The following is a 26,755-nucleotide window of genomic DNA, read 5'->3' on the forward strand; positions in this document are numbered from 1 at the left end:
ATTTTTGCCTAAGTTAAACAAAATAGATTTTTATTCTTATCAACTAAAGAAGCTGTATCTTATACTCTATACATGACCAATTACATTGGAGACAATGAGAACACAAATATCAGCCATATTTGCCTTCAAATAATTAGAATTATGCTACTGAAAAATAATGTTGAGAAATAATATTTTGGATTTCATATATGGTTTTTGCACTCATTTACCTTTCTGAAAAGCAATCTCTTCGATGAAAACACAAAAAGATTATATAAAAAACAAAGCAAAACAAGGTTAAACTAGCTGATTTTAAGAGGGTATCTCTAGAACTGACATCTTAGAAGGTTATGATTCTAAAAATTTTAGAATCATCAGGTTATGATTCTAAGAATTTCATTGCAATATTATCAGTTTTATAAGTTATCTTCAAAGCTTTAATCGAAGGCCAGTAAGAAAAAATATTTCAGATCAGATTATAGCCTCATATCATACAATGTAGGAAGTTGTCTATTTCACCTTTATGTAGGAGTAACTCAGACATTCAATGGCTTCTTGGAGTAAGAGATGGAGTGTGGTAGAAGAGATGTGGTGTGTTCACTGAAAAGTGAAAAGTTGAGACTAACCGGGGCTTCAACTCACCAAGCTAACACTTAGAGAGAATACTGTCCTTTCTCTACAGACATACTAAATAATAAGGATGTTCACTGGAGACCTAGTTGGGGTGATCGGGGAAGGATTCCTGAAGTGGGTGATTTCTAACTGAATCTTGACAGTGAAATAAAATGTAGTTTTATTCAAACAGGAGGAACAACTTGTCAGATAGAGGAAGTAGTATTTGCAAAGAAGCAGAGATAAGAGTACAGATAAGGCATTCAAGGTAATTGAGCCATGTAGCTGAAGCAAAGGTTTTATGTGGGGATAATTGGTGAGGAGTCTAAAGAGGAACTTGAACCAAGCTGTAGGGAATGGGGTGGGGTCTGAAGGTCCGACTAATGAATACCATCAAGCAAATGTATCACACATATGCTCTACTTTCTCCAAGTCATTTTTCCTATATCCTCTGTTTTGCCTAAAGTGGCACTAAGGAAAGGATATCTAGGTAGGAATTGTTACTAGGCTCCCCAAAGTAAACTTTCAAGAATTGCTAGCTAAAATAGAAGAAAAGAGTATGATTCCTTTTCCAGGTAGGAATATTGAACAGCTTCCAGCTTCATACCAAAATCTCTCACAACCAGTCCAATCCTTTCTGGGAGATTTCTAGGAGGAATCCTAGTTTTAAGTGTGGAATTTGGGGAGGACATGGGGGAAAGTGGTGTTAAGTGTAGAGTGACGAGGGATCTGACAGTAGAGTATTTAGGGAGGACAAGCCTTTCTCCTTAAGCTGATCTTCTGTCTTGAAGCATAAGACTGAGAAAGTGTTCTGCAAGCTGACAAGTTATTGCAATAAGGGGAAAAAGAGGAGGAGAAAAAAATAAATCCTGTGGAGTGAAGACAAAGGTGATAGGATCAAGGGGCAAACAGAAGGAAAGAGGCCTTAGTGGAAGATTTATTAGGGTATGGCTTGCATCAGTCCCAGAGGCAGCAGTGACTTGGAGAATAAATTTTGCAGGGGCTCCTGTCCTTTTGGGTTGAGATCTCACAGAATGTGATATTTCTCAAAAAATGAGTCCCAGTCTACCAAGGCCTCTGGCTTGCTGAAGATTAATTCCTAGCATTGTGAATGTATATTTTGGGATAGTGTTAGAAGGGGTGGAAGCTCAAGTCTTTCTATATTTTTTGTCAGAAGCGGAATGTCTATTTCTTTGAAAATCAGTCAGAATGTAGTTATATCAGTGTCCATGTCATTAGGAGCAGCAAAGCCTCAGCTGAACCGAAGTTTCTTTGAATGTACAGTGGCCCACAGATGCAGCCTAAAGAAGAGACCTGGAACTCTGCCGACGAGGCTAGTATGCCCCACCTGGCTACCTCTAATTTCAAAATTTAGTTAATTTTCAATTTCCTGACTCAGTCAGAGCAGTTCTATTTGTATAATATAATGCTAAAACTCAAGCAACACGTTCTGCATCTTCTCTGTGCCAACATCTTTCTAAGTCCTGGAGACTCAGAGATAAATAAAACACAATGCTGCCACCCACCCCCAAGAAATTCAGTCTTACAAGAGATGAAGGCATCCTGATCACAATAAAAAAGTATTCTTGGCACTATGATAGAAGTTTGTGTCCCTGTAACTAAAGGACAGAGTAATCATGCATTAGACAGAAAGGTGGGATGTCACCAGATCCATTTGAGTTGGACATTGATAAATAGATAGTTAAGAGCTCACCAAAGGATGAAGACATGATTAAGGAATTTCTGAGCAGACAGAAAATCCTGGAGGGCTAGGGCGGGAGGGATTGGGAGGGGGTTGAGGGGGTGGGGGAAGAAAAGCCTGGGAAGATGGAGCCCAGATATTGCATATTGTTTAAGGAAGGGATTTTTTTTTAAAGTTAGTATCAGATCTTTTCACACACCTGCTTAAAATTTTCCAGTGCCTTCCCATTGCAGCTGAAAAGCAAAAACAAAAAAATAAGGACAAACTCATCACTAAGATGTGACCTCTTCCTACTTCATTTTGCCCTACTGGCCTTCTTTCTGTTCTCGAAATACACCAAGTTCATTCCTATTCTAAGACCTTTCCATTCAGTGTTCCTTTTCTTTTGAATGTTCTTCCCCAATGTCTTCTCACCTTTCAGATCTCATCCAAGATGCCATCTCCACAAAAGAATCTTTCCTGACCACTCAAATTAAATTAGACCTCTAACTGAAGTCAGTCTCTCTTTCAAGCTCCTGTTTTATTTTCTTCTTAACATTTGTCACTATTTGAAATTTTATTTCTCTTCAACCTGCACTACAAGCTCCCTGAGGGAGGTATTCAGTGCCTAGAAGTTCCTGGTACAATACATGAATGAATGATGAACTAAATGTTGCTTAGAACCTTGCATTGGTAGGCAGGGCACCCAAAGAAGGCAAGTGCAGGAGTAAATACGAAGTAGATTATCTAAGGTTAATAGCAGTGGTTGTCACAGTTATATTATACACCAATTAATGAGTTATCTTCTGTGTGTTGGACACATTGCTAAGTCCATTACTCTGTTTAACATTCAGAGTAATCTTGGGATATAAGAATTATTAGCCCTCATTTAAAGATTAAGTATTTGATGAGAGGTAGAGATGAGTTCAGTATACTGTGTTAATGCTATATTACTTCTAAAAGAATAATTAGAATTTGAACCCAGTACCATCTGACTCCCCAAATCAAAATTAAACAATTAAATAGAGAAGAGAGTTTGGACTAATATTTCATTATTAGTCTCAAGGTTCTTCTATAAGTGTATGATTCTAGGAGATGAATGCCTTTGGGTACAAACTGTGAGAACAGGATAAGTCAGTCCTAGTAGTATATTCCAAATCTTGCCTCCAGGTAGTCAGAAATTCACTCTATTCCTAAACTCCATGCACACTAATCTTGCACAAAAAAAGTGAGCCAATATATCCACTTTTACATTTTAAAAATCTAGAAATAGAAGGAAAATTTGCTGTAGATCAAACATTTGCACAGAAAGGGACCAATTCAGTTAATTCCCTAGATCTTTCACTGCATAATGACCAAAAATGACATTGTGTGGTATACGTGCATGTGTGCTTCTAGTTCTTTTAGGTTCAAAATAAATTAACAAAATGCATTTAATACAAGTGTAAATAAGTAAATAAAGACAAGAAATCATGAATGGAAAAATGAAATAAAGTTTGAAGTAAGGTTAGTACAAACCTCATGCATACCATAAGTTCCTGTGCACTCATTAGAGGTGGGTTTTAAATTTGAGATTCCTACCAGCCAGAGCAAGGAAGGAACTCTGAGCTGCCATATGATTCTCAGAGTTCTCAAAATGAAGATAAATAACCCAGTCTGCTGGGGCAAAAATTAATTCTAGTCACAAAATCTGATAAATTTTTCTCATGCTTCCATAAATGTTTGTTACCACCTTTGGAGTAAACACATTAAGAAATGTCATATGATTTTTTTTTAATGGGGCCCCTAAATGCAAACCAAGTGCAATTCTACAAGAGCAGCTCTGTGAGCACCAAGATAGTGCAATCTAGCTATGCAGCTCTCAGATTATCTAACTTGGTCCAAGGACAGAGAAACTAATTAACTGTGTATCCTTAGGCAGGCCTCCATTAATGTTATTTCTTACAAGTAGACTTTTATTTAGAGTAAGATAGCAGAGAACTTGAAGCTTCATTTCATATCAAATTCCTAGAATTTCAAATGAGATATTCCACTGTGGTAGCTCAAGGCCTAATCCTATATTCTTACAGTCAACTAAGTAGAGGATAGAGCTGATATGCTCTTTTGAAAATTAAGTAATCAACAAAATTGTGTGCCTGGATAGGTGGCTAAGAAAGAACATGTGGATAGAGCCAAGAATATCAATAGAAAGATATACAGGATCTAATCTAATACCCTGACAACTGGCATAGAATTATAAACTTTTCAGCTTTCAGTTTTAAGTGAGACAATATATTTCTCTTTTAAGTAAAACTGAATTTTCAATGGAATTATTGACTACTGTGTTGACTAGCTAAGAGTTTCCTTATGCTTCAAAAAACAAAATCTTGGTGAGAACTACAGTCGTCCCTCAGCATTTATAAGGAATTGTTTCCAGGACCCCATGAATACCAAAAATTGTGGATGCTCAAGTCTCTTCTATAATATCCTGCAGTATTTGCATATAGCCTCCTATATGCTTTAAATCATCTCTAGATTATTTATAATATAATGTCAAATATGCTTTAAATCATCTCTAGATTATTTATAATATAATGTCAAATATTACATAAATAGTTGTTATACTGTATTGCTTTATTTTTATTGTTGTACTTTTTAATTTTTTTTCAAATATCTTTCAAGCTGTGGTTGGTTGAATCCATGGATGCAGGACTGCAGATAGAGAGGGCCAACTGTATACATTCACAGAGGGTACATTTGACCTGAGCTCTAAAATGTCACTTTAAAAAAAGGGAGTCTGGAAAAGTTCCCTGTTCGGCGATTGTGTTTTAATAAATAAAAAGGCACCTGTGGTGAAGGGAAAGCAGCATATGGGATGAAAACCCTGCAAATAATTGTCTGCAGAATGTTGCAGTAATCCCCATGGCATGTGCTTCCTGGAGAATGATGGGATGTTTGTCAACACAAGTTGAGCAAACGATGGGAAAAGGCTCCCATATATAATTCATCTCTCTATCAAGTTAAATACACAAATACCTCAATTGTGGATTGGCACAGACTAAATATTTAAAAGCTTCCCACAGTGCTCTAGGTCCTCATTGTTGCCATTCCAGACAATACAAGGAAACAAACATTCCCCTCATTCAGTCATTGACAGGCACCTCTCCTCTTGGTCAACACACACCAGTCATTTTATGCTGGCTGTTAATGCTCTCCTTGGCCAATTACAGAGAAACTTCAAGCTACAGGAAATGTACCCAGTTATACCCATATCTGTGTCATATTTTTAAATTAGTTAGATGTAGGATTTCCTACATTTTTCTAAAGAGATTTTTATAATAACATCTACATCACTTCAGAGTGTGTGTGTGTGTGTGTGTGTGTGTGTGTGTGTGTGTGTGTGTGTCTCCCTCTCCTAGATGGAAACTTCTTGAGAACAATGAGATTTCTTCATGTGGCTTGATACTTTTGGCACCTATCACATAGTGGATGCTTAAAAATTAATTTCAAATGAATGAATACATGCATGCATGCAGAAAAAAATTTTCCCTTTATAAAAATATTTGATCTTTGAGTGCTTAACACCATCACTACCATCTCACTAATTCTCATGTTCTATCCTCCTGATGTCTGACTTAAATCATCAAAGATACATCAAGAGTACTTCATGTGATATATTCTGTATGAGATTTTATATATAATCTCTCATTTCAAATCTCATTCTACTTACAAAGGTAAGTACATGAAGATTTTTTGAATCCTAGTTACCATTAAAAAAAACTCAGATGCATCTTCAAACTAAAACTGAATACTCCAAGTAGATTAAGGACGCCAAATTTGGGGGAAGCAAGATGAAAATTAGACAAGCACATGAATGATGGCTTCTTATGAACTGATTAGTTTCAAAATTACTCATTTATTGACCAAACATGTTTTGTGCAGGTCAAATTTTTTCTTTATAAAGAAGAGTTTAAGATATTAAATGCAATTAGGATACAATCTATGTAAATAAACAGTAACTAAGTATAATATCAGTTGTAAAACTAGAATTATTCTCTGATCGAGTAAGATATTGCAAAAAGTTATACAAGTAATCATTTTGCTTCCAAATTTATTGATACCCAAAAGGAGGAAGAAGGAGTAGAGGAGGAAGGGGAAATCAGTGAGTTCCTAATATTAACAATAAGTATGATCATCTTAGTATTCATAGTTAGGATTTATTAAAAGCTTACTAAGTAACAGGCATTGTTACATTCCATTCATTATCATTAACATGCCCCTTTTAAGAATGAAAAAACAGGTTTGAAGATGTTAAGCAATTTCCCCAAGGTCACACACCTGACCAATGACGAAGTTAGAATCAAAATCCGGATGTGTCTGACTCATACCTCAGCAGGTAACCATTAGGACATCCTTCTGGCCAATGCTTTGCCCCAAGTGCTAAGAAAACAGCTAAATCCACACACCTCTGACTCAACAGAGTCTCACAAGGAGAGAAACAGGGACTCTGAACTCCAGAAAGACCCTGGGTCCTGTTCCCTGTTCTATGCTCTACTCCAATTTGGGGGCTACAAAATAGTTACATGTTGCTAACTCATATCTCATGCCCTACCTTTCCCCTGAGCTTCAGACATACATTTAATTGCCCACTAGACATCTTTACTTGGCTGTCTAAGGAACATTTAAACCTAACATACTGAAACAGAATTCTTGACTCCTTTCTTCAATGACACTAACCAATCATTAAGCCCAAAAACTCAATAGTCATCCTTGGTTCCTCTCTTTCTCTCACATCCTATGTTAAATCCACAAGTGAGTTCTTTTGATACTAACTCAGAAATATATCCTGAATCTTTTCGTCTCTCCACCTCTAGGCCCCACCTGCTCTCCTCTGGACCGCTGCAGATGCATTCTTACTAGTCTTCCCATAAACAACCTTTTTCTTTCTGCTGGGCCACTGTAGCAGCCTCCCCACAGCCTCCCTGCCTGAAGCCCTCTTTATCTTTCTCCTGGACCATTGTAGCAATCTCTTAATTGATCTCCCTGTTTTCAGTCTTGCTCTTTCCCCTTCACTGCCCCCATTAGTATATTCTCTTCTTAGCAGCCAAAGTGATGTTTTAAACATCTATCTTAGATCCATATCACTTTCCTTGTTGACAATCTTCTAGTGTCTTCCCATTAAAAATTTAAGAAAAAAATCCAAAGTCCTTACCACAACCTATAAAGTTCTATATCTAATCCAACTTCTGGCCATTTCACAGCTCTCTTTCTTACCACTTACACACTCTGGTACACTGGTCTTTCTTCTTCTCATTTCTGGGTCTTATTTCATGCCATTCCCTTTGCCTGGAATGCTCTCCATCAGATATTCATATAGTTAATTCCTAATTTTATTCAGAATTTTGTTCAAATGTCCCATATGATCTAAAATACTCCTTATTCCATAACCTCCTATTTATTTGCCCTGCCTTACTTGTCTTCATGTCATTTATCAGCACCTGATTTTACAGTATATATTTGTCTTATTGTGTATCTCACCAATTAGAGTAAACTTCTGGAGGGAAAATACTTTTTGTCTGTCTTGCTCATGTTGTATCAGATTAACATGAAACAGATTATAGCACACAGTTAAGTGATTAATAAATATCTATTGACTGAATGCTGTTTCTCCAGAATCCAAACAAGGCCTGAGACTTAATATTTGCAAAAATATTCATTAAATTAAAATGGACATGAATACCAAATGATAGTGTGGTAGGTGGATAAGAATATGTTTGGAGTCTGCCATACTCAAAGTTGCAAAACTACTTTTAAAGTCCTGTTCAAGGGATGGCAGAGAGTCTGGGTAAGGATGAGTGAGCAGACCAAAGCGTGAACTCATTTTGAAATCTTAACCCTTGCAGTGTGGGCACTACTAGAGAATCCTACCCAGGTAAAAGTGGTAGAATTGAATCTTATATTATGGGGGAGGGGAGGAAATCCCCCTTCATTTTGTCAGGCTTTTCATTTTAGTTCTCATAATTAGCATCCTCACCAAGTAGCACCCAGCCCAGGCTTAAACTTCTCTGTTGCCTGAAAACTCACATTTACCAAATCTTTTCCTGTTTCATTGATTCCCCCAAATCATTTATTTTTCTTTGACAAATATAATGCCAAGCAATTAAGAAAAAGAAGGAAAGAGGAAACCAGTATTTTCTGGGTATCTACTACATGTCAGTAACTGTGCTAAGTGCTTTACCCAGCTTAATTTATTTAAGTCTCATAATGATGTCGAAATCTCCAATTAAAGTCTAGAGAAATGATGGGACTCACCTAAAACTTAACTTGAACTGAGGCAAGTCATAATTTTGTGAGGAAAAAACAATAAAACATCATGTAAAGGTTAACAGAGTCCCAACAGGAAATTAGATGGCACACTCAAACTTGCTGTTAGAGGATTGTTTAAAGCAGGACTGTTTTCTTTCTTTTTCTTTTCTTTTCTTTCTTTTTTTCTTGAGTTGGAGTCTCACTCTTTGTTGCCCAGGTTGGAGTGCAGGGGCACGCTCACGGCCACTGCAGCCTCGACCTCCTGGGCTTAGGTGATCCTTCTGCCTCAGCCTTCCAAGTAGCTGGAACCATAGACGCATGCCACCACGCCTGGTTAGTTTTTGTGATTTATTGTCGAGACAAGATCTCACCAAGTTGCCCAGGCTGCTGGAAACTCCAGACTCAGGCAATCCTCTTGCCTTAGCCTTCCAAAGTGTTGGGATTACAGGCTGAGCCACTGCGCTTGGCCAAAGCAGGACTATTTTCAAAGGTGTAAGTAGAATGTAGAAAAACTTGGAAGAGCCGGGCTCGGTGACTCAGCCTGTAATCCCAGCACTTTGGGAGGCTGAGGTGAGTGGATTGCCTGAACCCGCGGGTTCGAGACCCGCCTGGGCAACTTGGCGAGACGGCATCTCTACAATAAATAAATAAAAAAGTAGCCGGGCGTGGTAGCGCACGCTTGTAGTTCCAGCTACTTGGAAGGCTGAGGTGGAAGGATCGCCAGAGCCCAGCAGGTCGAGGCTGCAGTGACTGGGAGCGTGCCACTGCACTCCAGTCTAGGTGACAGAGTGGGACTCCAACTCACACACACACACAAAAAGAGCCGGACTCGGTGGCTCCGCCTGTAATACCGCGCCTTTGGGAGGCTGAGGTGAGTGGATTGCCTGAGCCTGCAGGTTCGAGACCTGCCTGGGCAACTTGGCGAGACCTCATCTCTACAATAAATCAAAAAATTAACCGGGCGTAGTAGCGCATCTGTAGTTCCAGCTACTCGGAAGGCTGAGGCGGAAGGATCGCCGGAGCCCAGCAGGTCGAGGCTGCGGTGGCTGGGAGCGGCCACTACACTCCAGTCTGGGCGACAGAGTGAGAAACTTGGAAGGATAGATTTGTACCCAGAGGCTAGATACCACTTGGAGGCAGGAAGAAAAAAAAGGAGTGGTTACCAGGCTCTGGAAGCTGAGGGGCTATGTTGAGAGGGCTGCATTACAGCAACTATGACTTTCAACCAAAGGACAGAGCCAGTCATTATGACCCTTCAGGGAGGAAGACTAAGACATAAATACCACAGCTTTTCTTCTCCCTCCCTCTGTTCTTTTGGAGGCATCCCTGATTGGCTGAAGCCACAGGGCAAGGCAGTCTATGGATGCGATCCATTCAGATTAGCCTGAGGGCAAAGGGGAGGACTAAGAGTGCAAAAGGTTAGAGAGTGGAATGGGAGAGACAAATGGAATATATCCTTCATAGCCATTAAAAGAAGGTCATGAAAGACTTTAAATAAACCTGAATTTGGATTACATTTCTGTGTCTCAATCGACACGTTGTATTGTTTTAACCTGCCAGCTCTTGTTTTGTTCACTATAGTGCTTGAAACAAAAGATTTTCTTTAAATGATTATTATTTTGCAATTATAACCCAATTCAATGAAAATTACATGTTTTTTATATCAACTTCTCTGGAAATTCATTTTAGTACTTCATGAACATCCCATAGTTCTTCCAGAGCATTTATATATAGCCTTTTTCAATTGTTTCTCTAAAACAATTATAATTTCATTATTATATTTGAAATTTTAATATAGTCATTATAATGTCAAAGGAACATCTCTGAGACACATTCATATTTTCATATTAATGGAAGTGCTGTTATAATGTTAATAGAAAAATGGGTTTAATCAATTATTTAATTCATTCATTAACTACATACTACTCTAAAACCGGAGGGAATATAAAACAAACAACTAATTTAAACAACAAAAAAGAATTGTGCTTTGGAAAATTCAAGGTACATTCAGTAACTTTAAATCACTTTACTCTAGAATGATGAGGTTCAAAAAAATAGAAAGAGTTTGTCATATGAAAAGAACACAGCTCTTGGAGTTAGACCAGAAATAAAGTCTCAGCTCTACTGTTTGCTAACTGTGCAATTTTATCGTCTTAAGTTCTCTGAGTCTCAGTTTCTTTGTCTTCAAAATGACTGGATTAATTTGTATCTCATAGGGTTGTTTGAAGATTGTGGTAAGTAAAATATGCAAGGAACCTTCTATAGTGAGCATTGAAGATGCTCAGACAATAGGAGGCAATATCTATTAATTTTTATTCTCAAATAGGACTTGTTTCTCTTTCCACTTAAGAATTTCTTTTACTTCATTTTTCACACCTAGAGCCTAATACTAGTCCTAAAAGTAAGGAGTCTTTTTCTTCTTTTCCTCTGAGCCCTGACCCATCTTTCTTTATTCCCTAAGAAAAAGGTATTCATCAAAGCAAAGTTTCTCATTCCCCACATGTATTTCTTTAAGCTTTAGCACAGAAAAGGAAAGGGAGGCCAATGAAGAGAAACCACTCCCTAATTCTGATGCACTCTAAAATCCAAGGTAGTAACATAGGATGCTTGAAAACTTCAATTCGTGAAGAGTAATGACCTTTTCCATTGGGCCCATGTGTTTGGCACCATCTGTCCTTAGGAAAGTTCGCAGTAAATGAGGAGGTTGGAACTAGGAATAATAGTAGGTATCATCACTCCAAATTTAGAAGGTAAAAAACAAAATCAAAGTCAAAACAGATTTTGATTAAGAGAAGGGGCCTAAGGGCATCTCTGCCAAAGACACTAATATCTTAATGTGTTTACACAAATGAAAGTATAATGAGATGATGGAAAACATTGCATGTAACAGAACTATCCATTATTGAAGTTGGAAGCAATGTCTTGATAAGCTGTTGGGTAGATGTGGTTGTGAGAGAAGATTACCCCTCCTTCTACCACTTGTGCCTGAGCTGCAACAGATTTTTACCTATTGGCTATAGAGATAAGGCAGGAACTTCATTTCAGGCTTTTGTTTTACTGAAAGGGTTTTGCAAATTTGGGGCCTATGCTGAGTTTTTCAAGATAACACAGCAGTGACTATGTCCTACAACCAAGGGTATTCTTTTTGTCCTCTTCCCCCATGCAGCACTCAGACTTTTTTTCTAGATTAAACTACTGAAATAATACTTTTAAAATATCATATTAAAAGAGTTCCAGATCATTGATTGGCTTGAGGCAGCTCCCTATCTTGGTCTAATCTTACCTGCTATTAAATGGTAGATTTGAGACCACCATTTTGTCCCTTGTGACTCCAAATCCTAAGTTCTTTTTAATTACCTACTTTGCATTTCAAGAGTGTGCTGGTTAATTTTATTGTTGTTGCTGTTGTTAACTTGACTTGGCTAAGGGATGCCCAGATAGCTGGTAAAACATTATTTCTGAGTGTGTCTATCAGGATATTTTCAGAGGGGACAATTATTTAAATTGGTAGACTGAGTAAAGAAGATAACCAACCAATGAAGGTATACATCATACAATCCATTGAGGGTCTGAATAAAAGAAAAGGCAGAAGGACAAATTTGCTCTCTCTGCTTGCACTGAGACATCCATTCTCTTGCCCTTGGATATCAGAATTCCTGGTTCTTAGCCTTTGGACCTAGACTGGAACTACACTGTTATCCCCCCAGTTCTTGGACTGGTATTCACATAATCAGCTTCCCTGGTTCTCAGGCCTTTGGGTTTAGACTGAATTATACCACCAACTTTCTTGGTTCTCTACCTTGAAGATAACAGATTGTGAGACTTTGTGGTCTCCATAATTGTGCAACTCAATACTATAATATCTATCTATCTATCTAATCTATCTAACATCTATAATATTGGTCTGTCTCTCTGGAGAACCTGACTAATACAAAGAGGAATCAAAACCTTAAGATAAAGGATAATATTCAGGAGGGTATAAACTCAGAAAATGAAAAGAGACTTAAGTGGCAATTTCAGAGCATGTTTCTTGAATTAATTTTCTTAGGTTCACCTTGTGGTTTTTGGCCAATATCAGGTTCATCTTTTTATCCAAACATTGTTTGTCCTAGGCTTGGAGAATCTTACTGTTCCCCTAACTTCAGTAACCTCAACAAACTCACTTCTACCTTTCCAATTTCTTCCTTGAGCTTCTTTTTCTTCATTTGACAAAAAGAGTTACATTTTATCATAACTTGGTCATGATATGGTTTTATGGTTACTATAGAGATTAGAGAAAGCAGAAGTAAAGCATCTGTACTAGTACCTGTGCTAGTATAATGCATAATGATGGCTGTCATTATCAATTTTGTTCTTGTTTTTCTTTCTAGTGTCATCATCAGACTACCTTGCAATTGTCTGTTTTCATACCTGCTTTTCCCACTAGACCTTGAGCAACTCAGTGGCATGAGGCTCACATCTGCTCCCCTCTACATTCTTAGCACTCACTCGGCATAGAGCTTAGCCACAGAGAAAGGGAGTGACTTTCTCCTTTTCTGAACACTGTTCTGCCAGGTCCCACTGCTTACAGCTACTTGAAATTTACTCTGCAGAGGACAGTGGTAAAGGAGGCCCTTCTGTAAAGCTGACCTTTAGGTTTTGGCTCCATTCAGTCACCTTTTTCTTCTGCTCTTATTTCACAGGAAGAGAGATTGGATGAGACATCAAAAGACAGGACATTAAATCCTGAAGAGCCTAGATGCAATTTGCACCTCCACAAATTGCCCTGAGGACCTTAAATTGCAACTAATTATCACCAGTAATTAGGGCTGTTCTTCAGAGAGGCAGAAATGGTGTCCTGTAGAGAGCACGCCATGTTCCTCAAAGAGAAGTTCAGACAGGACAGATGTCAGTACCCTCCTAGCATCTTTTCCTGATGAAGAGGTTCCAGTCTGCTTTAATGACTGACCTAGAGCCTTGCTGCCTGGACTAGCAAGATAATAATGACAGAAACAACACATGCATTTTGAAAATGTTCTGAAATTTAAAAAGTGCTTTTATTGCCAATATCTTACTAGATTCTCACACCAGTCATGTTACAGAAATAAGATTCATTCATTCATTGTACACCTACCATGTGTAATTTACTCTGCTAAGGGCTAAAAATGTAATAGTAAACACACCACACAAAATATCTGCCTTTACAGAATTTGAAGACTCATCCATAAGACTGTAAATAAACATGTCATTGCAGTACAGTGTAAGCAGTGGTATAATAAAAGTATAAAAAATTATCATTTTCATGTTACAGAAATGGTTACATGTCTAGGTGACTTGGAGAAGGTAGTATTTGACATTCACAGCAAATACATGAAATTAGTAATATCCCCAATATAAAAATAAGAAAATTTAAATTCATAAATATTAAAAATTTGCTCATGGTTATGCAGTAGTAGAGAGTCAAAACCAAAACCTGGGTTCTTTAACTTCAAATCCCTGACTTATTATAAGAAAACACCTCTATTCAATACATAATTTGTCTCTACAGTTTTCCTTAAAATGCTTAGCTAGCCTCTTCTTGAATGTGTTTAGTGACAAAAAACTTACCCCTTCTCCCTTCATAAGGTAGCCCATTTCATCATAGGATAGATCTCATTTTAAAAACTGTTATTTCTTAACAGAAATACCAATGGGGAGGAAATATTGTACTTAGAGAAAGAAGGGTCGTGGGTCAAATTGTAGATACAGAAAGTGTGACTTTCCAGATAGCTTTGTGAGCTAAGCAGAAAACTAGAGTTCTGGCTAAAATCAAAAGGATGGAATAGACCACAAGTTGATACAGATGCAGAACAAACAGATTTATCATATTTTGCTGGCAGGGGTGTCAACTGGTAGTATTGGCACTATTTACAAAAAGTGGAATATATGTGATAGGCTGAATGATACCCCACTCTCCCAAAAGATGTCCACATCTTAATCCCTGGAACCTGAGAATGTTACCTTCTGTGGTAAAGGGAATTTTGCAGTCATGATTAAATTGGGATCTTGAGATGGGGAGACTGTCCTGGATTAGCTGAGTGGATCTGATGTAATCACAAGGGTTCTCATAAGAGTAAAGGTAATGTAAAGACAGAAATGAAAAGTGATTGAAGATGCTATGTTGCCGGCTTTGAAAATAAAGGAATGGGACATGTGCCAAAGAATGTAAGGAATAAAACTCTAGCAGCTGTAAAAGTTACAAAAACATTCTACCCAGAGCCTCCAGAAGGAACGGGCCCTGCTGACACCTTGATTTTAGTCCCACAAGACTCACTGCAGATTTATCTCCGGAACTGTAAGAAAATACATTTGTGTTGTTTTTAAGCCACTAAACTAAATTTACAGTAATTTGCTACAGCAGCAATAGGAAACTAATACAAAATACATACTCAACAACTGAGTAATTCTACTCCTGGATATATACCCAACAGAAATACATACACATGTGCACTAAAAAGACATATACAATAGTATTCTTAAAATACTATTTATAATATGCAAAACTAGAAAGTTCCCAAATGCCATCAACAGTAGAAAGGATAAAATAATTGTGGGACTAAATTAGGATAGTCTTGGGGGAAGGGAGCTGACATGCTGGTGATATTGTTTCTTGATTTGAATGCTGGGTACATAAATGTGTTCAGATCATGGAAACTATCATATGCACATATGATACCTATACTTTTACATTTGAATATTATACTTGAATAAAAAATTTCAAAACAAACCAGGATTCTGATTCACTGTTGTACCTGAAGACTCTGGAGGCCACGCATGAAGGCTAGAAGGCCAGTGTTTGGGGTAAACACTTTGGCTCTAGGCAATTATTTAACAAAGTCTGACTCTTTTAGGCTTGCATAAAAGTCTTTCATGACTTTTACTTAGGCACATTTCTATTATGGGTCACCCCTGATTCTATGGAAATAATATTCTACCAGATTGAAAAATTCAGCATGTTATGCGCTGTAACGTTGTAATGACACTGCTTCTTCAAGCCAGTAGTAACTCTTGCAGTGGAGTGACTATGGATCTGGGAGGCAAGAGATGTAACGGGATCACCGACTTGCTACAGTATAACAAGTAATTTTACTCTAAGATCATCTGTAAAATAACTACAATCTCTAACAAATAAAAATAATATGTAAATATCCCCATTTCCATTCTGTGCCTGGCTCATAAAAAAAGATAAGAATACATGTGTTGTATCTGAGAAAGATAAAAAGGTTTCACCCAGGAATTCATATGGAGTAGAGGAGGTGTGGTTATGTTTAAGCCCCTGTTGTCTGGTCAAACTGAACATGGAAAACACAAGATAGTACCGGGAAAAGTTCCAGAGGTTGATCTGGTTCAGGCCAGGGCTGAAGCAGCCTGACACATGAGAATAGATGTATCTGAAGATAGGAAAATGACAGAAGAGCACCATCAAATATCATATCTAAAGGGGAAAAGTGTGATGTAGCCACAGCAATTAAGTCAGGAAGCAGGGATTCTAAGAGGGATATAAGGAATGGGGGAGCACTGGATAGAGCCAAGGTAAAGGTTTCAGGATACAGGCTGTGAATAACTTTCCAGGGCTAGGGGTTCACTCCAACCTGGCTCTGGCTTAATGACAGGGGCTGGTCAGAGAGTTTTAAAAGGGCACCACTGGTCTAGAAAAGCTTGGACTTTAAGAGTTTCAGCAGAGAGTCTTCTCTTTAGCTAAACCCTTCCCAGGTGAGGCTGGGCTTGGGGTACACTGCCTCTCTCCTACAAATGTCTTTAGGCATTCACAGATTAAAGAAAAGTTCAAAAATCTATTTTCACATCTGGAAATATGCTGCCCAATGGTTTTCTGTTGTATTCTATGACCTTTCTGCTGTGTGTCTGTTTTGCTATTGATTTTAATTATAGAATATATAATTTCCAGAGTGTCGACTCATGGTAGCTCCCTCCAGCAGGCCAAGATCTTGCTAGAATCTCCCAAAGGAAGGAAAATAGGAAAGCAGTAAGGCTTAGAGCTACATGCTCTTTCTTACAAAGGACACAGTGGCTTCTTTTCATATAAATGTCAGTCGCTGCTACAGTCTGATGAGTCTCCACCATCCCACTAAGCATGAAGGGAGAATGGGATGTGGGAACCGAAATACTGTTCAGCTGCTAGGTTCATTTCAGCAAAGAACAAAGGAACCTGCTAAGCACAGTCAGAAACCAGGTATATGGTGCATCCAAACTGTGAGGGAGGCAGGAGGTTTCCCAGAAGTTTGGATCTGAAAATAATACTAGCATTGGGAACACACATACATTATACCCTCTCAAGGCAAAGTGCATAGTGCAAAAAGTCATGAAATGTAAATCTGGAGATTTAAGTTCTAGTTCCAGCTCTGTTATTTACTAACAGGACTTTATACAAGCCACTCCATGTCTCAGCCTCCATCCCCAAACCTGCAAAACAAAATCCTTTGATTCAATAACTGCCTCCTCTATGCCAAGTATTGTGCTATGTAGCTTCATTTAATCATCAGAATAACTTTGCCCTTTGCTCACCAGAAAACACTGTAATCCACATTTCTTAGGGCATGAATTGCCTCTTTTATTGTACTTATTACTCCATGCTATGAGGGGGGGACCCCCAAAAAACCAGAATGTATTTATAAAAAATTGTGTATTTATTCTTACATGTTTAAACTTCACTTACCCCAAAGTACTCTGTTTGATGCAATAAACCTATAAGATACTTTTTTCACTTTACTGCTCAAAACAGTTTTTTGAACTTGGCAATTTTGATGCCTTTTAGTGTTTCTGCCATTTTTTTGTTTCACCTCTTCCACATCAGCAAAATGTTTTCCTTTTAGGATTTTTTTTTCCACTGGGGAAACAACAACGAAAAGTTGCTCGGAATGAGACTGGGTGAATAGGAAGGGTGGAGCATGGGTGTCATGCTGTTTTTGGTTAAAAACTGCTGAACACTCAGCATGGTGTGGGCAGGTGCGCTTGTAACTTATCCATCATGAAATGGGCAAACACATTGAAAGAATCTCCAAAAAAGAAATTAACTGAAGATGAACACAGTTTTCCACAATAATAGCTGGTACACTGATGTTGATGGATTTCTAGAACACTTACCTAGTAGAGGAAGCCGGGGCCCACCTTCCAAAAAATAATTCTGGTTCTTTTTGGGTCCCCCTCATATGATTTATTTGTGTAATACCTTCCTCTCACTCTAGATATGACACCTTTGAAATATCTATCTGAAAAACCTATAATAGCCTGTAATAACTTGCTTGACATAAGTAACTCCATTTTCTAATAGGTCTTCCATCTTGACCTAGAAATAACCCCCTTGTGCAACCTTCCCATAATCACACCACACACCCTCATTCTCGTTCCCCTCAGTGCTTGGAAACTCCCTAGTTGTAAATTCCATAGCTATCTGTACCCTTTTGCAACCAAATGTCCTGCCAAGAAAATGTAATTAAAACTGTATAGCTTATATAATTTCTGCCTTTATATACCCCCTGCTCACTCTGTTCGGGGTCAAGAGATCTTTTGGCACTAGCCACTCTCAACTCCCAGCTATTAAAGGACTCATAATCCGACCCACTGTGTTGGCATCTCCTTTCTGGAGATCTGAGTTCACAATCTGGCTATAACATTTGGAAGCCCCAGCAAGATGTCATCAACCTCAGGAGGTGGCCTCATTCCAACTCTCCCCAGCTTGGTGGAGGAGGTATAGGGGAGGCACCCCCTGAGACATTCCAGGGCCCTCTTCCTGGAATGTTCCAAGGCCCTATGACCTCTCATCTGGCTCAGAGGGAGTTGAAATGACCACCAGCTTCCCATTGCCTCAAAATTCCTGAGTCCATCTGCGTTCTCCTAGGAGGTAAGAATCTGTTTAATCTGTTTATTCTGAATGAGGCCACAACTCTGTTGAGGAGGATGGAGCCTGACGAGGTCGCTCTTTAGACTCTGTTCACTGACCCAAGATGTTGGTAGAACAGTGTTTTGGTTTAGTATCTGGTTTCTGTTTGGGTACCCACTTTGGACTTCTGATTGCATATGATATTTCTATATCCCTGTCATCCTCACCCCCTTTCCTTTCTTTGTATTCTTGCTATGCTCTTTGCTATAGGGCTTGCTTCTGCTGCACCTTTGAATTGATCATCAGGTCATAAACTTCTTCTGGCCCTTACTTATCTTCTTGTGGTTGGAGATCTGATCCTCATCAGGTGCCTCCTGTGATTTACTCGTTTTGACAATATGGGACAGCGGGTATCCAAACCCTCCAGTCCCTTGGACTATATGATAAGGAACTTCTCTGTTGGGTTCATGGAGGATTATGGTGTCCATCTCTCCAAAGGCAGACTCTGGACTCTCTGTGAAAATGATTGGCCTGTGTTTAATATAGGATGACCCTCTGGCCGGGTCTCTGGATGTTCATGCCACTAGGTCTGTTTGGAAGGTCATTACGGGGTTTCCTGATCACCCTGACTAGTTTCCCTGTATCAGAGCAAAACTGGATCTGATTTAACCCTGTGTCCCTAGGGTCCAGAACCTGTCAGAGTAAGGCATAGGAAAGAAGAACAAAAGCTATTGGAGATTAAAGTCCAGCTGACAGTTGACTCCACAGAAACACAATCCAGGAGCAAAAAGTTGTGAGAAGATCTTGTGGCTTTGGCTTCCTTGATGCCAAGACAGCAAGCCTATGTTTGTCTGTTTCTTTCTCTCTCTGTCTCTCTGTCTCTCTCTCTCTCTCTCTCTCTCTCTCTCTCTCTCTCTCTCTCTCTCTCTCATTCTAGGGTGTGGGCAGGAACAGTTCAGAATCTGTTAGGTAAGGTTAGTACTGATAGTGTTGAAAACTGGGTATAACTTGAGGGACCTTGCCATAGGTCAGGTTCTCCAAAAAGCAGAAACTTAAATACAGATTAGCACTCAGTATGTTTACAAAGTTCTCTTGGGATCAACAATTGTAGAAGGAAGGGAAGGAAGTAGGAGTGGACAGAGGGAAAAGTAAACTGTGATGGAAACCCAAGGTACCTTTGCTATACCCTTAGGGAGCTCTGGAGCTAGAATGGCCTTTCAGAGTTGTCCCAAATTGGGCTGAAATGACCAGGTCTTCATATTCCTTCCTGCATTGGATGGGGAGTACCCAGAAAGGGGCATGACATTAGCTGGACAGCTGTCAGTTTCTGAGGCAATCCCTGAAAAGTCTTACAGCTGAAGGCTGTCTGCTAAGTGCACCAACCAAGAACCAGGGCAATACATTGTCCTTGAAGGAGAATCTGGGAGGTACATTGTATCCACCACAGATCTCAAGGTTACTAAATCTAGACTGGCAATGGGTCAAGAGGCATAAGGTCCCAGTAACACTGCAAAATTGGTGCAGAGGACTAAAAGAACATATGCCAGGGCAGAAGTTAAGTCAGACAGCCCAGGGTTCTGGAGTCTGCATGACTGGACCAGAGATCATAAGTTTAAGCTGCCAATGGTTGAAGTCCCGGGCGTCTGGCAATGTTCATAGGGTCAGGCAGGGCTTGACTGACACAGCAGAAACAGTTTCAAATCCAGTAACTATGATGGCTCCAGAAAGTAACACCCAGGAATTGTGAAAGAAGAAAACTACTATTAAATTCCTACTTTGCTAATAATTTTATATAATTTATCTCCTTTCTAATGACTCCAAGTCGAGATGCTATATTTTACCATCTTTCTGATAAGGATGCTAGACTTAGAAGAGTTCAGAAAGATGCCTTAAATTAGTAAGTGGTAGAGCTGACATTCAAATCCAAATTAATGTCTTAGAGGAAGGACAACTCAATGAGTTGTGGCTCCCAAGCACTGAGAGCTTCTGTGTGTGAAGTACCCAAGATCCAGATGACAAAAGACTCGGATCTATAGGTTCTGTGTGACCTTGGATGAATTATCCATCTGTGGGTCTCAGTTTTCTCATTTTTCAAATAAAGAACAAAATGAGTGATCTCTGTGGAATTTTTTTTTGTTCTAAGCATCTATATTTATGAAGCTAATGATACCAGCACACTCTTCCAAATAAGACTACTCTATATAAAATAATGGCTAAGAGCATGGATTTTGAAGTCAGAGGTTCAAATCCTTACTTCTTCTTTTTTTTTTTTTTTTACCCAAATCAATTTAATTTAACATTAAAAAAATATAAACAAATCTTGGCATGGTAAAATATCATAAACATGAAAATCAATACATACACAGACAATAAGGAAAAAGTGTGGTATCTATTATACAGTATAGATACAGACAGCAAAACCAATCCCTTCCCAAAGGACAGAACCAACCAGTTCTGTCATTTCTGGGCTCCTCACCTCCCACCTAGTCCTCAGTGATGTCCACCCCAATGCAGTCACCATCTTACTAGTGGAGGCTACTAGTATTCTCCATGGGAAAAATCTACTCTCTCTGCAGTGGTGAAAAAGAAATAGGGCAACTTTTCTTAAAGTGTTGATTAAATTGTTGGTAACAACTTCTTAAACACGAAGCTTGTAATAAAAAGGGTCAAACTCATAGATGCCTTCCCTGCCACTGGTGCCAATGTGACAGATCTAGCACCTCAAGACTCCAACAGGGCAGATCCCAATCAGCACTTGGAAGCCTTGAGCTCTCCTCATAGTCCAATGTTAGGGCTAAACCACAGAAATGTCATGGCCATTCAAGAAAACTGTTTACAGGCTTTAAACACAAGAAAAGCAAGCCATGGTTTGCCTAGGATTAGCTCATGTGAAGAGGTTGTCTGTAAACCTTTTTATTTTAGGCTCACAATATCTGAAGTATGTTCAAGCAATTTAAAAGGATGAAGTTTAATTTGTAAGGTTTCTAAAATTAAGAGGAAAAAAGTAACAGACAAAAAAGTTAGAATTATAAAAGTAACCCCAAGGAACATTTCTTCCCCTGAATAATGTTAGTCTGCAGCTGTGCTGGCAAGAGAGCGATTTCTTAATTCTGGTTTCCTTAATAATCTGTTTAAATTTCACTTCTTAAACTTCTTCATGAGTATTTCTGTTGAAACTATTTCTGTTTAGTTCTTAGGCAAACTCTCACCATCTCTTCTCCCTGTCATTCCCCACGTCCTAGTCTCCTACCCCACTGTGATTCCCTTCAGCTTCCCTAAAACTCTGGAACATTTTAATAAGGAAATACCAAATGAAAACTGGCAACACTAACTTTTCTGAAGAATACGAGTAAGTATGTACTTTTCCCTTTTCTTAAAGAAAAAAAAAACTTGCCTGCAAATATTTAAGTTCTAATAATTTGATCGAAAAATTTTCTGCCTGTAATTATCAGTATCATAAGACTAATTAAATCCATGCTACATATATAGCTACTTGCCTTTATGCAAAAGGAAAATCCCACTCTGTCATATCATCAAATAAAAATTAGAATTATTTATACTACATACAGTTGAAATTGGCAAAAACTGGTCAGAGCCAAAATAAGTGTCTTTAAGAGGCCACTAAGTTATCCTTGAAAAATCATTAGTGATTGGTTAAGTCAAGTTTAATAGTGATTAGTTCATAACATGCTGGATACACCCCAAGCAATGAAGCATAAGCTAGTCAATTACATTTAAGTGCTATCAGATCTGTAACTAGTCAAGAGATTCTGTAATTGAACCAAACCAATCACTAAAATCATATTTTAACAAACTCAGAAGTATACTGTAAATGAATCCAAGGTGGAAATTATTCATGCTACATCCCCTATGTTGGAATCAAGGAGGGCAGACTCATTCCGTTATCCTAAAACAGGCACAGCAAGTCACTTTTAAGATGTCAGAAATAATGATTGATGTTGAAGGAAGGATTGTAGATGTCATAGACAAGGAACTAATTCAACCTTTTGAGATTCTAGTTGAATATATAGCCAGAGTTGGATGGGTTCCAGAGGAAAAATATGTTTGGTCCATCCTACTAGATTGTTCCCAAACTTGCCTACAGATAGTGTTGATCTCACCTGAATTATTTATCCCCATAGAAGATGATGCCATGGAAAGGCAGAGTCTCATTGAGTCGGTGCCTGACTCTGTGACGCCACTCATTATCTATGAGGAAACAACAGACATCTGGATAAATATCCATGACATCTTTCATGTTTCTCCCCAAAGTCACAAAGATGAAACTGAATTTATTTTTGCCTCTGGATGCAAAACTGGTTTCCATCATTTATACAAAATCACATCCATTTTAAAGGAGAGCAGATATAAATGATCCAGTGGTGGACTACCTGCCCCAAGTGATTTTAAGTGTCCTATCAAAGAGGAAATAACAATTACCAGTGGTGAATGGAAAGTTCTTGGCCGGCATGGATCTAACATCCAGGTAGATGAAGTCAGAAGCCTGGTATATTTTGAAGGCACTAAACACTCCCCCTTAGAGCATCACCTATACTTGGTCAGTTATGTAAATCTTGGAGAGGTGACAAGGATGACCAATCGTGGCTATTCCCATTCTTGCTGCATCAGTCAGCATTGTGACTTCTTTATACGTAAGTCTAGTAACCAGAAGAATCCACACTGTGTGTCCCTCTACAAGCTGTCAAATCCTGAAGATGACCCAGCGTGCAAAACAAAGGAATTTTGGGCCACCATTTTGGATTCAGCAGGTCCTCTTCCTGACTATACCCCTCCTGAAATTTTCTCTTTTGAAAGTACTACTGGATTTACATTGTGTGGGATGCTGTACAAGCCTGATAATCCACAACCTGGAAAGAAATTCCCTACTGTGCTGTTCATATATGGTGGTCCTCAGGTGCAGTTAGTGAATAATTGGTTTAAAGGAGTCAAGTATTTTCGCTTGAATACCCTAGCCTCTCTGGGTTATGTGGTTGTGGTGATAGACAACAGGGGATCCTGTCACCGAGGGCTTAAATTTGAAGGTGACTTTAAATATAAAATGGGTCAAATAGAAATTGATGATCAGGTGGAAAGACTTCAATATCTAGCTTCTCGATATGATTTCATTGACTTAGATTGTGTGGGCATCCATGGCTGGTCCTATGGAGGATACCTCTCCTTCGTGGCATTAATGCAGAGGTGAGATATCTTCAGGGTTGCTATTGCTGGGGCCCCAGTCACTCTGCGGATATTCTATGATACAGGATACACAGAGCGTTACATGGGTCACCCTGACTAGAATGAGCAGGGCTATTACTTAGGATCTGTGGCCATGCAAGCAGAAAAGCTCCCCTCTGAACCAAATCGTTTACTACTCTTACATGGGTTCTTGAATGAGAATGTCCATTTTGCACATACCAGTATATTACTGAGTTTCTTAGAGAGGGCTGGGAAGCCATATGATTTACAGATCTATCCTCAGGAGGGACACAGCATCAGAGTTCCTGAGTCTGGAGAACATTATGAACTGCATCTTTTGCACTACCTTCAAGAAAACCTTGGATCACGTATTGCTGCTCTGAAAGTGATATAATTTTGACCTGTGTAGAACTCTGGTATACACTGGCTGTTTAACCAAATGAGAAGGTTTAATCAGTAGAAGACACAGAATTGATCATTCCATTTTGATACCTGCCACATAACATCTACTCCTGAAAGTAAATTTGGTGCCATGCAGGCATCTATAGCTTGTGAATAGTAATCTAATGCCTTATCCATACATACACAAAATTGAATGATACCTGTTTCTAAAGGTCCCAGCAATACTATGAGAATTACTGAAAGAAATGAAACATTGGCACCTGTAGTCAGGCTACCCTGTTTTCAGTTTTAATAGCATTATAAACCTCATGGACTTAGTGTATTTTTACAGTATAAATCCTTACTTCTTAACAGTGTGAAATTTAATAGGGGTGTGGGGGGGAGTACATATGAGTGTGTGTATGTATTGGTGACTGTGTTTGAGGTGTGATACTTTAGAAACATCCAGAAAAGTAGGAGATAAATAGAGTTCAGAGGATGTTCTGTTCTATTTTCAATTTAGGGCTTATAAAACAGACGGACTATGCTGCCCCCATAGCAACCTGGTTCCTGTGGGATGTGGAATTAGAAAGTCTCATGTTTCCCCATGAGAAGACTCAGCAGTTATCTGAGAATCTGACTGGAGTTTAATAGTAAGAGGTCCTCAAGTCAGAGATAGACTACTTGAGCTAGATCATAGATAAGAGGCAATATGAGTCCAGAAAGGACATCTAGGCCATAATCAACTGAAAGAGAAAGAGAAAGAAAACACTGGGTATCAGCAGTAGGTTTTAGCAGCAGATGCCTTCAGAAGGCCAAGAACAAGGCTGGTACACCTCAGTGGTCTCCCGCCTAAGGAGCCATTTCATAGCTAAAATAAAAGAGAATTCAGAGATCATCTTGTACATCCACAAATTCAATGTCCACTTTCTTCTCATGAGGTCAGTATCACCAGATATTATTTTTATGTGGAGGAAGAGAACAGGGGAGAGAAGTAGAAATCTGAGAGATCAGGAAATTTTACCAAAGAGCAATACATCAATATAAAGGAATGGTTTAGTTATAGCACAGGACCAAGCTTACTGGTCTGGAATAAAATTCATTGTTGCTGTCATTTACTTTCAAGTTTCCTACTTCTAAGGAAGACCAGAGCTGTTTTAAGAAAGAAAGATGCTACATGTGGTTGCTATGAATAAAATTTCTGGGCCACTACACTAATACTCATAAAGTATTAACATTTGATTTGTATATTACATTTTTACAGTATTAGACTTCACGTTTCTCACTCACTATTGCTCCTTTAATGCCAGTACAGTTGTTGCTATATAAGGATCTTAGCAAGTACTTGTTGAATCAATCTAATAAATAAATGCATGAACCCATTTTGAAAAGTGAGCTTTATAACCCCCCTGTGAAGTAGATATTATCGTAACGCCCATTGAAAATCAAGAAAGGTTAACTCAGTTGTTAAGAACCATATACAATTTGTATGTGATTGCATTGTAGCTTGAACCTGGGTCTCCTAACTTCAAGGACATTTCCTGTTTTCACTATCACTTGTTATCACTTCAATCTCATGGCAGCCACAAACCCACCACTAGGATGCTAAAGGACACCGATTTTTCCAAAGCCCACTTTGGAAAAGGGTCCTGCTCACTGACTCATGATTCAGATTTCTGTTCTGTCATGAGGCATCTGTGGTTAGAAGTTCTCACAGATTCATGTCTGACATAAATACATAGCTCAGTTTAAGAACAAATAAAGCACCTCCTTGGCATTGACTTCCTACTCACATGGTAAAAGCCTATCTCCTTCACTATTTTCTACTCCTATTACTTCTTATCCAACACTTTCTGTCTCTAGCAGAGATCCCTACTCCACCTTATAGGATCATGGCCTGTTACCTGGCTGCACAGTAGGAGGTAAGCAGCAGGCAAGCCAGGGAGGCTTCATCTGTATTTACAGCCTCTCCCCACTGCTCACATTACTGCCTGAGCTCTGTCTCCTGTCAGATCAGTGGCGGCTTTGGATTCTCATAGGAGCATGAACCTACTGTGAACTGTGCGTGTGAGGGGTTTGGTCGTGTGCTCCTTATGAGAATCTAATGCCTCATGATCTGAGATGAGGCTGAGGCAGTGTTGCTAGCGCTGAGGAGTGACTACAAATATAGATTAATATTAGCAGGGAGGTTCAACCTCACAGAGACCATAGCAGATCAATTGCTTGCAGACATATCAAAACTCTATCAGTGAGTGGCAAGTGAATTGATGTACTTCTATAGTACAGCTGCATCTGGTGGCAGGCTTTAAGTCAGACTCTGACACTTATTTTAGTCTGCATGTGACCTGCCCATTATTTTATTTACCACTTCTGTTCACACCTCTTTTTTATGGTGAGTTGTATAATTATTTCATTATATATTACAATGTAATAATAATAGAAATAAAGTGCACAATAAATATTATGTGCTTGAATCACTTCAAAACCATCTCCCCCACCCCTGGTCTGTGGAAAAACTGTTTTCCACAAAACTGGACCCTGTTGACAAGAAGGTTGGAGGACCACTGGTCTATGGGATCTGAGATTGAGAATTCAGAAATGTAATACACTTCTGGAGACTTATGTTTTCTGTCTTTTTGTTTATAGTCTATGTTCATTGCAAAGCTAAGAGAAGTCCTTTAACCTTGGCCTTTTGGGATAATGCATGTACTGTTCTGCAAACATTTCCAGATAGGTAAGAGGATCAAAGATAAGGTTGAAGT

The 26,755-nt window shown here is 38.8% G+C and overlaps 1 pseudogene across 1 annotated transcript; it reads left to right on the forward strand.

The window, feature by feature from the left end:
* Positions 1-1,772: 1,772 nt before the first annotated feature.
* Positions 1,773-24,249, forward strand: LOC103263287 (annotated as a pseudogene). The gene is made up of 2 exons (XR_002482134.1): positions 1,773-1,928; positions 22,233-24,249. The product of XR_002482134.1 is annotated as a dipeptidyl peptidase 8 pseudogene (transcript).
* Positions 24,250-26,755: the final 2,506 nt, after the last annotated feature.

This window comes from Carlito syrichta, unplaced genomic scaffold (assembly GCF_000164805.1).
Source record: "Carlito syrichta isolate Samal-C Ts95f unplaced genomic scaffold, Tarsius_syrichta-2.0.1 Scaffold304786, whole genome shotgun sequence".
NCBI classification, from domain to species: domain Eukaryota; kingdom Metazoa; phylum Chordata; class Mammalia; order Primates; family Tarsiidae; genus Carlito; species Carlito syrichta.